Here is an 11035-nt window from a genome sequence, read left to right as displayed (position 1 = left end):
CCTCTCCAGCCCTCTAGCCCACATGTGTCAAACACAAGGCCCGCGGGCCAAATCCGTCCCGCCAGGCCTTGCAATGTAGCCCGCACCGCACTGTCATCACTGCACTCCGCTGCGTTTCCATCACAATGACAGTTTATGACTGTTCAGTAAACTATTCGGCCCGCGATTTAGGCTGGATTTTAGATTTTGGCCCCTTCTCTGATTGAGTTCGACACCCCTACGGCTAGCCCATCCTTCTTCGCTGAGATCGGGGCGAGGGTGGGCAGTGTGAGGCCCTCAGTTGGTGGTGAGCTGGCAGACCAGTTCTCTGGGGACCACAAACCCTGATGTGCAGCATTTGACAATCCCCCTGGTGTAAATGCCCCCGTGATGACCAGTTCCAGGCTGCCCATGTTCAACAGCCAACTCACAAACGCTCTGGAAAATTTAACATTTAGTTCTTGTGGGCCGGTGCCAGTCATCTCCAGCATATCATTCATTCCCTCCCTCTCTCCCTCTCTCCCTCCCTCCCTTCTACCTTCCCTCCTCTCCTTCCTTGGTCCCCATTTTCTCCTCCAATGTTTCCTGGGTGTGGATGGCAGAGGTCACTGACCCCGAAGGAGCTGCTGGTCTGGTGGGACCGATGGCGGAATGGACACGGGGGATGCTCGCAGTGTGATGAGGGAGGACCAGTGGCCAGAGGAGGGCTCCTCAGCCAGCCTCGGGGAGGCAGGAGGGACAGGTTTCCTGGAGGAAAGAAGGGATGTCTCCATAGGCTCATGGCCACAACATGGGGGTGCCGGGGGTCCCCTGGCTCGGCCCGATGACTGCTGGTGCCATCTCCCAAGATGGGGGACTGGAGAGGAGAGGTCTGGGGAAAGGAGAGACACTTGCCAGTCTGCCCTCCTCTCCTCCTGGCCCCTCCTCTTTGTTGGGGGGCGGGGGGAGGGGGGCGGGAGGCTTGTTCCAGGGCCAGGGGGGCATTGCATAAGGCATAGCCTGCCACTGGCAAGACTTCGTAAGGGAGCACTGAGGAAATGAACACGAGGCTGGTCAGATAGACACTGGCCCTCTGTGTGGGGGTCTGGGGTCCTGACAGGAGGGTATCCCATGAGGCCAGGGGGGTAAACAGGAGACGTGGGGCAGATCAGGTCCAGAAGACTGACTTGGGATGCTGGGGAAAAGCAGGCCTGAGCCTAAGAGGCAGGGAAGGCAGGGGGGGGGGGGCGGGCGCTGAGGGCAGGGGCAGCAGGGCGGCGGGAAGGCCGGCTCTGGGCTGCTCCCCCAGCACAAGGACACGGTCCTCTCCCCGGCCAGACAGGTACAGCCGATTAATAAGGCGGACACGCTCTCCCGGGGCGTGCTGCGCGCTGGCCGGGCCGAGTGAGCCATCCATCACTGCCCCCTAATCGCCCGGCAGGCCGCCGCTCCCCCCGCCCGGTGTCCGGCGAGAAGCCAGGCCGCCTGCAGGAAGATGCCGCGGCCCTTAACCACCATAATTATGAAGTCTTGGTGGAGAGAGACGCTTATCGTTAATGTTAAGTGAACAGAGCAGGAGACCAGATGCGCAGCCAGCCCGGGTGCGGGCAGCTGCGAGCAGCCATGTCTGCCCGGAGCCGGGGCGGCCAGGAGCACAGCCCCTCTCAGCGCGGCAACAGGAGGGGGCTGGGGGGGGGGGCGGCTGCTTAAAATTCGGAACCGCGATTGATCAGATGGATGCATCCTCCTTTTATTAAAACTGTTATCTTCCTCTTCTTCTTCTTTTTTCTGATCATAAAAGAAACCGGTTCCCGGTGGGATTGGCGGGGATAGAGGAGCACAAAGGAGGAAATGAAAGCCCGTAAGCCCCCGCCTGGAGGCAGGCAGCGCCGGGGGCTTGGCTGCGGGCACGCTCCCACGACCCCGTTTCCACAGGGCGGCCAGGAGGCTGCCTGGTGTTTTTAATGTGGATTTTCAGGTAAACAGCCAGGCCCAGGCATGGGGCTGAGCAGATGATATAATTTTGCCAAGGTGACCAGTAAATCCCCTTCAGAGAGGAGAGAAAGGCCGTGATTCCACTCAGAATCCTCCGAGAGGCCTCTCCCCAAACCTGGGGAGGTCGACAAGGGGACCACGCACCCCACCCACACGTTAAGAGGGCCTCAGGCATGTGGGGTGGCTGCTGGGGGCGTGGAGGGGAGGGGAGGACCTGCCCCCCCCTCCCGCTCCCAATCTAGGAAAGGTTGGGGGTCCCTGAGGCGTCCGTGGTTCTCTGCGGCTTAGAAAGGCAGGGGAAGACCCAGGGGTCTGTAGAGGCTCTGTCTGGAAGGGCATTCGGGGTGGGGGAACAGCATAGGCAAAGGCGGAGAGGCAGGCGAGCAGCCAGCTCCGCTGGTAGGGATCGTGGTTTGTTCTCCTAGGGAGCATCTCACTTCGAGGGCGCGTCTCCCTGTGCCCAGCTCCTGCTTCAGAGGACAGGGACTTGTTCCTGCCCATGCCACCTCCTGTGCAGCTTCCTCCAGGAAGCCTTCCTTGGTTTTCCTGGTTGGTCAGCTTCCCTACTCCAGGCCTGCTGCCCTCAGCACTATGGAGAGGACAGATCTGCATGCCACACCCAGCACCACCACCACCAGCACCAGCACCAGCACCATTGGACTATAAGGCCATGGGTCGGAGCTGTATTGCTCACTGTCCGCCGTGCCCAGCCCACTGCCTGCCTGCAGGAGCACCCCCTGGTTGGAGCAGGGCTTCATAGTCTCCAAGACCTGCCAACCCATCCTCCGAGTGGAGAACAGGAGGCAGGGGCACCTGCCCCCCCCCCCAACCCCCGCCCGGTGGGGCCCCGGCCTCTGCCCTCCCCTCGGCTCTCGGCTGCTTCGTCGCAACGTTGTAGGCATAGAGAAGAAGTTGCTAGTGACACTGGCTTTTCATTTCTCTCCTCTTTTTCCCGGTGACCTTTCCATGTAATTAAAAGGCAGCTATGCCAGGAGACGAGGCAGCCGGAAGCGGAGACGCTGCTCTCTGTGTACGTGTGTGGAAATTTATTGTCTGGAGCACAGAATTCTGCTCCAGGCTCCGGCGCCAGGAACATCTGCTGCTTCTCTAGCGGAGAGACCCCGGCCCAGAATCCTCCGCTGCAGCAGGCCTACTATGCGCCCAGCATGTACCTGGACGTCCTCACCCCTCCCACACCCCCGTCTTGCTGCCTTTGCTTTTTTGGGGGGGATTAACTCTCCTGAGGTCAGCTGGGTCTGTCTGCCATAGCCCCTCAGCCTGGAATTGGAGTTTGCGGGTCTTTGAAGTTGGGTATCTTGGGTGCCTTCAGGCTGGCACAGAGCCCGAGCAGGATATTCTCGGAATCTCATGCCCAGGCCCCTCCTCGGCCTGCGGTTTGAGGGAGCCCCTCACCCTAGAACTGGGCCCACAAGGCAGCGTCAAGGAGGTATCTGTGTCCAGCTGGAGGAATGTGCCTGTAGGCAGCCTGGCGCAGAGTGCGTGTGTGTGTGTGTGTGTGTGTGTGTGTGTGTGTGTGTGTGTTGTGGGGGGGGCGGTGCAGCCCCTGCAGGGGGAGCTGGTTCAAATCCCAGCGCCGTACGTGACTCCAGCATGCTCCCCACACAGGGTGAGTACACAGTGCTCCCCCCACTCGGCTCTGCAGAATCCTGGGAAAGTTTGTTTTCTGGATGCAAGTCCTTCTTTGGCTGCGTCCAGTTGTTGGGCCTCAGGGTGGAGGGCCTAGAGGCCCCTGAGCCCCCCGCCCAGCCAAGCCCCCACCCCTTGGCGCTCAGAGCCTGCAGCTGCTGGGCCTCAGGGTGGAGGGCCTGGAGGCCCCCAGGCCCCGAGCCCCCGCCCAGCCAAGCCCCCACCCCTTGGCGCTCAGAGCCCGCAGCTGCTGGGCCTCAGGGTGGAGGGTCTGGAGGCACCAGTCCCCGAGCCCCCTGCCCAGCCAGCTCTCCACCCCTTGTCTCTTGGATCCCACAGCTGCCGAGTTTAATGCAGGTTCTGGCCGGGTCCCAGATCTCTGAGCCACGGAGAATTGCAATTTAGCAAGTTTGTCAAACCCGCCCAGAGCCGCATCTGTAGCATCACGGCATCCCAGAGGCACGGGGGGCCCCGGTCCCCACCGCTGCCTCCGAGCCAGCCCCGCTCCACTTCCCACAGGCCTGGATTAGCCCCACAGCTGGGCGGGGCGGGGCCTGGGAGCAGGGGCCTGTGCTGGGGGCTCCGGTCCTCTCTCCCAGGCCTTGCCACGTGGCCCCCGGCAGGGTGCTGTGTCCCATCTGTAAAGGGAGGGTGGGGCTCTCTGGCCCAACCAGGGGTTCCTGGAGGGGGCAGCCACACCCCGGTGCCAGGAAGAGGAGGTGGGGGGGCGCTCATTCTGACACCCCCTGGTATGGCCCTGCATCCTCAGCCTGGAGATAGGAAGTGGCCCCACAAGGTGTCTGTAGCCAGCACCTCCATGGCCAGGGGCGCACACGTCCCCATGGCCAAGAGCCGCACAGGCCTTGGGAAGCGCGAGGCGAGAGGGCCATGCCGCCCCCTTCAGCCTGGAGGGGTGCTCACTGAGCCCCAGCATTCATCAAGAGCCTTGCTGCCCCCATTCCTGGTGGCGGCGTTCTCCTTGTTAGCAAAGAGCTTTCTAGAACTGCTCGTGGGCCCCAGTGCCTCTGGAGGTGGCAGCCTGACCGCCTGAAGCCTTCCACGTCTCGGCAGCTTGGTCTGATCCTTGCACAATGCCCTCCTCTGAGGAGGACTCTGCTGTCAGTGTAGCCCCGTCTCGGATGCTCTGGAGAGCATGCTCCTGATGATAACCCCTCGGCCCTCGGCGTCTTCTCTGACCGCTCAGCACAGTGGCGTCCTGCAGGGTGCTGTTGGTCCTGCCCGTGTGACGGTGCTGGAGCAGGAGGACAGCACGTCGGCTTGGGGAAACTGAGGCCCAGGGGGGAAGGCCCTGCTCAGAGTTACACAATGCAGCCGCGGCTGGGCTGGGCGGAGAGCCAGAACTCCCGACGGCTGCCCCTCCACTGAGCACAGGGCCTCCCTCCACCCCCCTACTCCCACCCCCCTCCCTTCCTCCTTCTCTCCCTGAGAACCTCTCCTCTGAGCCAGAGAAAGTGAGGCCCAGGGCCCTCAGAGGGTCGTGATGGCGGGCGGAGGGGTGAGCACAGAGGGAGGGGGCCCGGGCCCCATGTCCTGCGAGCTGTTCCAGCGAATCAGCGGCGCCTGGGGCCTCGGGGCCGGGGTCCTGCACGGCTGACCCGTCCAGCTCGCTCTGCAAAGCCTGGGTGTGTCCGAGACCTCCGCGGCTGCACATTCCTTTCTGCTGAGGGAACTCCCCGGGGCTGGAGGGGCCTCCGGCTCCAGGAGGGTTGGTGGTGGGAAAGGAGAGATAGCGCACGTCCACCGCCGGCTAATACACACCAGCTGTGGCGCCCCAACCCAGGGCCGCTCGGGGCGGGGGGCGCCACACCGCCTTCTCTTCCCTCGAAGAAGGAGGGGGTGATGGCTGGCGCCCCCCTCCCGGGCCTGTTCACAGTGACTTCGTTCATGGAAGGGCCAGGCAGAGCCCCGGGTGGGTGGGTGGGTGGGTGTGGGGCCTCAGGTACTGTTCCCGGCCACGTGGCGAGGTCCCAGCCGGCCTGGGATTCGAACTTGTGTCCACCAGCCAGGCCAGCTTCACTGTGGGGAGGGGGACACGCTGCCTTGGAGTGGTTTCCCTTCTGCACTGCCGCCCGCCCGCCTGTGCCCCATCCGGGGGCTCTAGGTGGTCCTGGGGACTCGGTGGCGGGGGCTCTAGGTGGTCCTGGGGACTCGGTGGCGGGGGCTCTAGGTGGTCCTGGGGACTCGGTGGCCGGCCTCCATCCCAGAGCCCGCGCCCCCCACCCCGCGCCCCCCGCCCCATTCCCGTCGCCGCCGCCGCTGTCAGAGGCTGTACGGGTGTCCCGTGGGCGGGCAGCCACCGCCACCGCAGCGGGCTGGCCGGCGGCCCTCCAGTTTCCACCAACTAATAATTTTTACAAACCTCCAGGCTTGTAAAAAAGTGCACAGTGGCCTGCACACCCTTGGCCAGGAGCCTTGTGGGAAAGCGGAAGGCACCGAGGCCGGGCACAGGCGGTCTGGGCCGGAGGCCACTTCCTGCCTCTCCTCGGCATCTTTCCTCAAGAGCCAGGCTCCGCCACGTCCCCTGCAGCCTCTGATAGTGGCTGCCCTGCCGACCCGCCCGCGCAGGCCCCTGCCCCGCGCCCCGGCCCCCGGGCCCGCTCCGTCCTGCCCAGTGCAGGCCTTCTGCCCAGCGTGCCCTTCCCAGACCCCGAGGCACAGGCAGGCCCGCGCGCTGTCCCAGGCTGTGCCCGGGGGCCTTGGAGGAAGCAGCATTTGCTCGGTGTCCGTGGAAAAAGGGGCGGGAAGACAGGCTGTGCCGAGGAGCTGGGCTTGGGCCTGAGAGCCCCAGGCAGCTCCTTGGAGCAGGGGCTGGGGTGGCGGGGGCGGGCCTGGGGAATGCGAGGGGGATGCCAGGGTGGGGGGGTGGGGGGGTGGAAGTGGCATCCTTGAGGCAGAACTTTCCAGACGAGAGATTATCTGGGGATGAAGGAGGAGGCACTACGTGGAGTTTGGCCCTGATCCCAGGATTGGCTCCTGAGCCCAGAAGCCAAGGCTGGGGGAGGGCGGAGGAGGGGGTGGCATGGGGAGGAGAGAAGAACTGGGCATTCAGGCTGGCCCTTCCTTGGGATGCAGGGCCAAGGGCAAGGGCCAAGGGCAAGAGCCGGGCCTGGGAAGGAAGTCTGGGGGTCCCCACGAGGCCAGGAGTTGAGCACGGGTGCCACAGCCAAGCGCAGGGGAGGTGGTCGGCTGCCCAGGGAGGGTGAGGAGGGCGCCCTGGGGTTGGCGGTGGGGGCAGAGGTCCTGGGTGAGGGAACAGCGGCAAGCGGTGTGACGAGGGAGAGGACGGCCCCACCCCAAAACCTGGCTTCAGAGGAGCCCCTGAGGCTGGACCTTGCCCCCCTCCCCTCGCCCCCACACCGCTGCCAGGGATGGTCTGTGAGGGGCTCCGAGTCCTGAGTCTCAGCAGGACTGAGTCTCTCCCTCGGCTCTGAGGCCACGGAGTGGGAGAGCGCCCGAGTTCCCTGCACCTGCAGGGCGGACGCCCCGGAGGCCCCCTCAGCATTCCTGGCCGGGGCGGCCCCTCTGAGCGCGCTGATTTACAGCCGCCCCTTGGCGCGTGTGGACCTGGCCCTTCTCTAAGAGTGATCAATCATGTTAGGAGTGCCGGGGTCAGAGGGACGATCCATTACCTGAGTCTCCTGGCCGGGAGCCTTGCCCTCCCTCTGGGCCTCCGGGAGGGCCCGCCAGCCTCAGTGTCCCCGTCTCCAGCTCTGTGAGAGGAGGACAGAGGCCCGTGTCCCCCCAGTCATGGCACAGGGTCCCTGAGGGAGGGGCCTGCGCAGGCCTCAGTGTTTGTGGGTTGCCTGGCCTCCCAGCAAGTCCTGGCCCCGGCAAGGCCCTCCTGGAGCCAGCCTCAGAGACAGCCCCGGGTGCTGCGCCCCACTGCCCGAGGGAGGGGCCGGGAGAACCAGAGTCCCCTCCTCCGGGCACTGCATGGCACTGCCCACTGTGCCTCAGTTTCTCCTCCAGACACCTCTCCGAGGTCAGAGTCAGGGGTCAGTGTGAGGGAGGTTGAACTCTGCTCCCAGCGACATCCATATTTTATTTGTTTGTTTGTTTATTTATTTATTTATACCCTGACCGGTGTGGCTCAGTGGATAGAGTGTCAGCCTGCACACTAAAGGGTCCCAGGTTCGATTCCTTGTCAAGGGCATGTACCCTGGTTGCAGGCACATCCCCAGTAGGGTGTGTGCAGAAGGCAGCTGATCGATGTTTCTCTCTATCCCTCTCCTTTCCTCTCTGTAAAAAAAAAAAAAAATCAAATTAAAAAATCAAATAAAAAAATCAATAAAATATATTTTAAAATACATATATTATTATTGCCCTAGCCAGTTTTGCTCAGTGGATAGAGCATCAGCCTGTAGATTGCAAGGTCGCAGGTTCAATTCCGGTCAAGGGCATACTCCCAGGTTTATAGCTCAATCCCCAGTAGGGGGCATGCAGGAGGCAGCTAATTAATGATTTTCTCTCATCATTGATGTTTCTATCTCTCCCTTTCTCTTCCTTTCTCTCTGAAATCAATTTCTATCTCTCCCTCCCTCTTCCTTTCTCTCTGAAATCAATAAAAAAAAAAAAAAAAGAGGAAGGAAGAGGGAAAGCGAGATAGCAACATCAATGATGAGAAAGAATCCTTGATTCCTCCTGCACAGCCCACACTGGGGATCCAGCCCACAACCCAGGCATGTGCCCTGACTGGGGATCGAACCATGACCTCCTGGTTCATAGTTTGATGCTCAACCACTGAGCCACACCAGCCAGGCCCAGCTTCATCCATTTTTAAAAAAAGTGCTTGGTATTTGCACACCCATGTTCACAACAGCGCTGTTCACAACCCCAGCGGGCGGGGTCCCCCAGCGTCCACTGATGGGTGCTGGTGGATGGACAGACAAGATGGCCGACCCACCCACCCCGGGGAGTATTTTCAGCCTTGAGAGGAAGGGCATTCTCACACGTGCAGTCACAGAAGGACGGATGCGCTAAGATGCCACTGACGTGAGCGCAGGAAAATCCACAAAGACAGGAAGGGGAATGGAGCTGCCTTGGGCGGGGTGGGGTGGGGGGGAGTGTGCCATGGTGACAGGGCTGCAGCCGGGAAGATGGAAACCTCTGGGGATGACGGCGGTGGCGGCTGCACAGCTATGTGAACGTGCGCAGTGCCTTGAGCTGTGCACTTGGAAATGGTTAAGATGGTGAACTGTGCTGTGCGTACATATTTTATGGAAGATGTGCATGTCATTGAGAGTTCATTAAATCCGCATGGTTAAAAACAAACACACGCCCAAATGTGCCTCACCGTCCTGATGGGGGGCAGCTATATAATTTTTTTTTTTAAGGAGGTAGGGGTCTCAGGGACATCCTTGTAGCTGGAAAACTGAGGGATGCTCCGACGGCGCTCGCGCACACACACACACACACACTCACACACACACACACACACACACACACTCACACACACACACCACACACACACACACTCACACACACACACACTCACACACACACACACACACACACACACACACACACTCACACACACACACTCACACCACACCACACACACACACACACACACTCACAACACACACACACTCACACACACACACAACACACACACACACAACTCACACACACACTCACACACACACACACACACACACACTCACACACACACCACACACACACTCACACCACACACACACACACACCACACACACACACACACACACACACACACACACTCACAACACACACACACACAACACACCACACACACACACACTCACACACCACACACTCACACACACACACACTCACACACACCACCTCACACACACACACACACACACCACACACAACACACACAACACACACACACATCACACACACCACACACACACACACACACTCACACACACACACACACACACACACACACACACACACCGGGCTGGAGAGAACAATTATGGGATGCTCGGGCTTCCCTCCCCTGCCATAGCGGGTGCCTCGGGGTCCCCCGCTCGCACCCTGTCCCGCTGACATAAGCCTGTCCGGAACACGGCGGTCAGGGATGGAATTAATTCCCTAAAATTGAATGTGGTGTTGGAAGGCCACCCCGTGCTCTCCTGCGGGGGCGGAAGGAGAAATGGCCGTTCGGTCCCTGCTCTCCCGCGGCCCGCGGCGCCCGCTCGCGTCCTCGGCGCCGGGTGAGGCCTGTGGACTCAGCGCCGATAGAATCCAGGCAGTTTCGTAGGGCCCCACCTCAGCACCGCCGTGAACATGCCGCACCAGGGGATAAAGGGGAGGGGAAAAAAACCTGCCATCTATTTTCTGGGAAAGTGATAGCACGGAGAGTCACATCAGATCATTCTGTACCGAACACAGACGCTGAATAGATCCTGTTAATGACGCCCCCAGAGCCGGAGCGGCAGGGGAATCATCGGGAGGGCGGAGGGGCCGCAGCCTGGGAGGGGGCTGGTACCTCCCGGGAAGAATGTGAGTGTGGACATCCTTTCCTGGAACTGTGCTCCCAGGAACCCGCCCTGAGAACAGCCGGGGGCTCGGCGGCCCCTCCCGCCTCGTGAGCTGCCTCAGCCTTCCTGGTGGTGACGGCCCTCGGCCCCAGGAGCAGGAGGGAGGGGCTGCTCCCCGCGTCCCCAGAGAAGGGGAGAAAACCAGGACAGGGTGGTGCCCCGCTCCTCCTGGTGCAAACGCCTCCCCTGGGGGCCCTGCCCCAGAAAGGGCTTCTCCGGAGAATGTTGGGGGGCTCGTCAGCCTGTCGGTGAAATATGGCAGCGGGCCCTCTCCAGCTCAGGAGCCTGGGAGTAGGTCTGTGTGTGTGTGTGTGTGTGTGTGTGTGTGCGCGCGCGCGCGCGTGTACGCCTGTGCATGTGTGTGCACGTGTACATGTGCCTGTGCATGTGTGTCTGTGTGCGCCTGTGTGCGCGTTGTGTGTCTGTGCCTCTGTGTGTGTGTGCCTCTGTGTGCCTCTGTGTGTGTGTGTGCGTGTGTGCCTGTGCCTGTGTGTGCGTGTGTGCCTGTGCATGTGTGTGTCTGTGCCTCTGTGTGTGTGTGCGTGTGTGTGTGTGTGTGTGTGTGTGTGCACGAGGCCGCACTTTTTCCCCACCAGGAGCCGGGGACGGCTAATGAAACATGACTAGCCGGAAAGCAGGGACCAGAGGTGGCTGTGCCCGTGACGGCGGCGGGCACCGGGGCAGCGAGCCGGGCGGTTGTGGGGCTGCGGGGTCATTCAGTGCTCCTCTTGTCAGAATTGACTTTCGTGCTTAATGCTCTTTTAAAAAGAAAAGCATCTAAGAAATCTGCAGGCGGTCCGTGCTCAGACTTGCGGGTTGGCTCATACCTTCCACTCCTGCCAGCACCCTCTGCTCCCTCTGGGCCCTCCCAGAGCCTCGAGGCA

The sequence above is a fragment of the Pipistrellus kuhlii genome, unplaced genomic scaffold (assembly GCF_014108245.1).
Source record: "Pipistrellus kuhlii isolate mPipKuh1 unplaced genomic scaffold, mPipKuh1.p scaffold_m20_p_41, whole genome shotgun sequence".
In the NCBI taxonomy this organism is placed as follows: domain Eukaryota; kingdom Metazoa; phylum Chordata; class Mammalia; order Chiroptera; family Vespertilionidae; genus Pipistrellus; species Pipistrellus kuhlii.
This window is presented reverse-complemented; position numbering follows the sequence as displayed.